Genomic DNA, 5,789 nt, shown 5'->3' with positions numbered 1-5,789 from the left:
GACACACATGGCAGTAGTGCTACACAAAGGCCACCTCTGCAGCCACAGTCCACTGGCAGATGGCCCAAAGGGGAAGATGCCTCTACTGGCTCTGCAGTCCCCATCCGAGTCTGGCAGGTGTGCAGCAGGTCACAGTCAGACAGCAGACCCCACTGCCAGACTGCTGCAGTGGGTAAAGGGTGCAGGGAACAGTCAAGGCTGCTTCAGCAGTCCAGCTGGCACAAGGGTAGTGTCCACAGGTACCAATTGGCTGGGCCCCAGAAGCTCCTGAGAGCTAGTAGCCCTGAACTACTTGCCAGGGTGGCTTTTATACTGCTGGGGCCAGGACAGGTGCTGACCTCGGGCTCTAGCTCCTCCTGGCCGAAGATCCAGAAGGAGCCAGGCAGGGTTATTTTGCCCCTACTAGCACAATTTGCTCCACAACAAAATGCATGTCCGAGCATGTGCGCTGAGGCAAATAGCCCCAGCTCAAATTTGCATCGCTTCTATTTGAGCTGCTGCAAGCGCACGTGTTTGCATGTGTGGACGCGCCCATAAAAACTACTCAGATCCTTTCCACTGACATTCAAACTGGTAGTCACGAAAGCATCTTTACACATGCTCGGGGGGGGGGGTAGCATTTTAATTAGAGTGATTCTAATTAACACACCCACAGCATCTCATGTATTCAGCATCCCACACTTCAAAATGTAGGTGGGGGCATTTGAACTAGTTAAAGAGCCCCCACCACCATTTTGAAATGCAGGGATGCTGAATACACACGATGCCAAGGCTCGAATCGAGTCTGCTCAGACACATTCTAATTAGAACGCATTGGAAAAGGCATTGGGCATGTGTATAGGTGCCTGAAATCAAGATTTACCTATTAATTTGTCTACTTCACATCTCTTCCCCAACCTCAGAGAAGCAAGAGTTTGAATTTGCACTTGCTTTATAAAAGAGTCTATAAAACCCAAACCTCTCACGTCATCGAGCCTCCATTAACTAACGGCACTGAAATTCTCAAAAGCAAAATGAAAAACACATAGTTGTACACCCCGTCATTGTACAAAAGCATGTCTGCCATAAATACCATTGACAAAATGCTTTTCAAAGTTGCTGTTATAGCCAGTGCAGCGACACCATTATATAGGCAGCTAGTAGGTTCTCGCTGCAATCCTGCAGAATGAAAACATTTAAAGCAATGGCAAGCTTCAGGAAGTGCTGTTACATCCACCCACATTTTTGGTGGCAATTGCTAAACATTAAACACTTCATGACCTGAAAGACGATGGAGAGGTCAGTTACCATGCGAGAGAAGCAGACTTGAGAGCACGTTTATCTCTACATTTGCTTTTAAAACAACATCATTCCATTACTTTCTTCACTCCACTTCCCCATCCCTCATACTTCCCAGAACAAGATACACATTTTCATTATCGATTGCATCTCCTGGCACTGAAAGGAGTTTTTATCTTTTACTTACAAAGATGCAAACTTTTCTCCTCTTGCAGGTAAACCCTCCTTCAGATGGGAAATAAAATTATAATGGCATTTGAAATGTCAAGCATCAAAATTGACTCACAGGGGCCTAGAATTAAAGCTGCATCTATACACTTCTAGTAAATCTGAGTCTTTAGAGGTAAAAGTAGGGAAAAGAATGTCACACAAATAAATCCTATTATATAATAGTTCAGTGATTATTTCCTTTTTCAAAGCTTGTTTTCTCACCAGTGTTAAAGCAAAATGCCTGTTATCCTTTCTACAAGCCAGAAGAAGAAATCCATGAATCACTATTTAAAAAGCAAGGAAACTTTTAAATTAGAATCCTTCCTGGGAATTTTTCTTTTTGCATTCCAGTTTCTCATCTAAAACATCAATTTAGTGCTCATGGAAAGTACCACTTAAAACACTGGAGGTCCATGTTTTCTATTTATCCTTGGACAAAATTCTTGTTATTTATTATTTATTGTGGGTAGTGCCCATAATCTTGAAGACATCTTACATACATAAGACAACTTGATTTTATTTTATGATAAAGTCGCAGCACAGAAAGGGACACACAACATGCAAGCAAAATGTTCATAGTAATGACTGAGGAGCATCTTGTTATGTTTTTCATTACAAGGAAGCACATCTCGGTGAAATAGTAAGGGGATAGGTGGGGAATAAGTGTAAGTGAGAACAAGGAAAAAATGGAAGAGGGTCCTTTGGAATAGGAGAACAAAACAAGTAGAGGAAAGGATGGAGAGAAATATGGAGGCCAGGAGGAAAGAAGTTGGCTGTGAACTGAGAAAAAGAGAGAAAAGAGCCAATCAGAATACAGAAAAGAAGACTGTGTCCAGGGCATCCAGAAATACAGGGGCAATCCATGCTTCTGAGGAAAGAAGGGCAGTTGTGTTTTGGTGTCCATGGGCTGTGCCCCCAAAGGAGAGTTCACCTATTCTGGTCCAACCTATGCTACGGAGATCCCAACAAGGCCTCCCCCTTTGCTTGTTGTAGAAACAAAATAAGATTGCCCCACTACCGTCACTCTCTCTTTAAAGAACAGGAAATGTCCCTTCCTTGCACCTCTTCCTGTTGGATTGTCACTAGTAATGCTTCATTGATACCATGATTGGTAGACACGTACATTCAGAAATACATTTTTACCACCATATCATCTGCAAAGGTAGCACCAGGGCAAAAAACACACCAAAGTTCAATCTGTATGCTCTTACCCACCACTGCTCTCATGGGTGAAGCTGCACCTACAGTAGTGCAACATTTGCTAAAAGCTCATGCGGGGCTATGTCTGCAGAGAAGTTTTAGCAATTCTGACAGGGACCAATGCTTGCTGTCATCTTATGATTATCAGGTGGCCTCTGATAAAATTATTTTGTGGCTTGAATCCAACTACAGATGGGCACATAGTGAAATCTACCATCACTGCTATTTTTTCAGTAGGCCTGTAGCTAGACAACCAGAAGTTTGTGACTGTCAGGGTGGTACAGTTCTCCAGAAGAAAGAGCCAGATGCACAAAACAACTTTGATGCTGCTACATAATTTTAGGTGTGTGGCCCTTAGACTAAAATCCCCAGGCCTGAGTTGGGCACCTATGCTTCCTACTCAAAACCAGGTGAGAGCTAAAGGGGATCTCTAACAACCCCTAGGCTGAGTGGAACATTGCTTAAACTAGCCAACAGAAAATGCTGAAGAGCAAGTCTTACACTTCACATCTCTGGGAGCTTAGATCCCTCACTTTGGGATAAGGAGAGGCACCTGTCTAACTTGGGCTTCAGTCCTGAACCCTTCCATGGAAACCTGCAGTTGGGTGCCTGAGCCATTTCTATCACAAGCCACAGAAGGGGGTGTCTCTCCTTTCTTTTTAAAATACAGCTAGACCAGGAGTTGGTGGTACATCTCCCCCTTCTGCACAACACTCTAGTTATGATAGCGCTCACCCAGGTTATAAGTCATGCAATACAAAGTACATGATCTGTACATGGGTGTTGGCTGTAGCCGTGTTGGTCTAAGGACATAAACAGACAAGGTTCTTTGGGTAAAACTGGTATCTTTTATTAGACCAACTAAATAGTTGGAAAAAATGTTCTTTGCAAGAAGGTTGTTTGTACCCAAAAGCTTGCAAGGAACAATTTTACAACTATTTAGTTGGTCTAACAAAAGACCTCATTTACCCAAAGAACCTTGTCTGCCTATGATCTGTATATGAATCAGGGACTCCAATCCACATCCTGCCTCTTCCCAGGTGAGTGCCATAATAGCATGGATATTTATATTTTAATAAGTATGAATAGTCATGTTCATACTTTCATCCCTTGGTTCAATGAATCTTGTATCCTTCTAAGTAAAGTGTAACAGTTTCAACAAAAGGGGTGAAGATTGCCCTCCCCATCCTAGAGTAGCTGATAGCTTGAATAATCTCCTGGGAGTGGGTAGATGTTGATTTAAACCCTCTCAGCTAGCAGAAGTAATTGAACCTCAGCCTCTTTGAAGGGACACCACTACCACCTCCTACTACTACTACTCCAGCTGTGCTTTTGAATAAAAGTTTCTCTGACTGCCAGTTATTTTATGGAATCCAGTCTTGTAGGCACACCACCCGGGTCCCCAGGAAATGGCTGGTGTGATGATTACATTATGCTGAGCTGTCTTATAAGACTGATAAGACTGTGGCGAACCTAGGCATGCTCACAAGCAGAACCCAAAGACCCTAGCAACCTTCTCTGACAACAAAAACTTAGTATATATGGATGTAATTGCCTAAGGAGTTGGAAGCGTTTTCGAGAATCACACTCTTGGACTTGATCAGCATTTAAGCACCTACTCTTCTGATTCTGGTGGTAAATGCAGACAAAATGTTCCATAAATCATTCCCCAAAGGGAATTCTTAATACCGTGATCTCCTATTCTCTTCTCACTTCTTCCCCGTGCCCCTCTAGAGGGTGTTTTGTAAAACAGTGGAGACAGATGTGTTAAATTAGGTCAAAGAGTAAAGGAAAAACTTAAGCAACTGCATAAAATCCACAATTTTAGATATTGCAAATGTTAGTAATTTACTGCTGTGCTTTTGAATGCTGCCTTGTTCTTCATCATCATATCCTGTGGTTCAAACGCTGCTGCTGTCAGAGAAGAACTTATGTCTATTTAAACTCACTTTTCAACATTTCAGAACCCTTTTAGTCATTCGGGGTTGCTATTAATTACCACCCTCATTTATTTTATATTTTCTCATTGTGTAGGGCAATTTATGAATCTCCACATTGCCTGCAACAAATCTAGACTCACCGCTTGACAGGTAGAAAGAAATTTATAGGGCATTCAGAATCAACCACATTATGTTTACTTGCTAATGAGATTTATTCTGGTATGTTGTTTTATTTATAGTGCACTGATTCAGAACCTACACAACCATTAAATGATAGCTTTTATCTGGCCAGTTTTAAATATTTAAAATCTCTTCTCAGAGCTACTAAGGAGAAGAAAGCTAAATATGGTTAAAGAAATAAAAGTTTTGTTACAAACACAATATAATGGGCCTCAAGTCTCAAAAGATGATCTCAGAAATGTGATGGAAAAATTGCAAGATGCTTCAATAGGCATCTTGGAGTTTACCTGCTTCTCCATAAAATAAACTCTTGAGGCCTGAATCTGCTCTAGCAGCAATATCACTCCATTTATTTCAATCACGTTCATACTAGTGTAAGTGGGAATCAGAAGAATCATATTTCTCCTAACATTTCCTCTGCTTTGTCTCCCTCCATACACATCATTCTCCCATTGCTCTGTCTCAACTTAAGCTTATTCCGACCTTTTGTCTTCACCTTCACAGCCAACTTACCGTACTGTGACTGAAGAACTGCTCTTCTCAGCCTCAGAGTGAAGCTGAATGCTTGCCTTCTTCCTCCCCTTCACCTTTCTTTGCAGAAGCAGCAATCAGCATATGAAGCAGCAGCTGGCTTGGTAGGTTCAACAGCTCTTAGCTGCCTCTGCCCTCCAGTCTGCCCTTAAAAAGTAAAGCTTCTCACTCCACACAGTTGGATACTGAACTTCCATGAACCATATCTTTGGCACTCCTGAAATTAAATTTACAATAGTCAGGATGGATTTATGAGAACTTCACATTCTACGTCTAAATGTGGCCTCGCAAACCTCCAAGTTCAATTAAGCATCCTACTCAGCAGTCAGACAGACCTCCCCGGGGGCTGGTGGAAGATGGCATTTCTCAGGGGACTATAACCACCTCAACTCAGAAGGGTGGAACTGCTTGGGGAGCTTTGTCATTTCCATTCCCATCTTCCAGTTCAAC

At 42.2% G+C, this 5,789-nt stretch overlaps 1 long non-coding RNA gene across 1 annotated transcript in view; it reads right to left on the bottom strand.

Moving 5' to 3' along the window:
• LOC102376710 overlaps positions 1-5,789 on the bottom strand; it is a 95,004-nt gene that overhangs the window by 88,903 nt on the left and 312 nt on the right. The window contains exon 2 of the long non-coding RNA XR_324386.2: positions 5,322-5,556. This is a non-coding gene — a long non-coding RNA (uncharacterized LOC102376710). The remainder of the gene's footprint in view (positions 1-5,321; positions 5,557-5,789) is intronic.

Source organism: Alligator sinensis, unplaced genomic scaffold (assembly GCF_000455745.1).
Source record: "Alligator sinensis unplaced genomic scaffold, ASM45574v1 scaffold135_1, whole genome shotgun sequence".
Classification (NCBI taxonomy): Eukaryota; Metazoa; Chordata; order Crocodylia; family Alligatoridae; genus Alligator; species Alligator sinensis.
The sequence above is the reverse complement of the archived record's forward strand: the minus strand, read 5'-3'. Positions and strand labels throughout refer to the sequence as shown.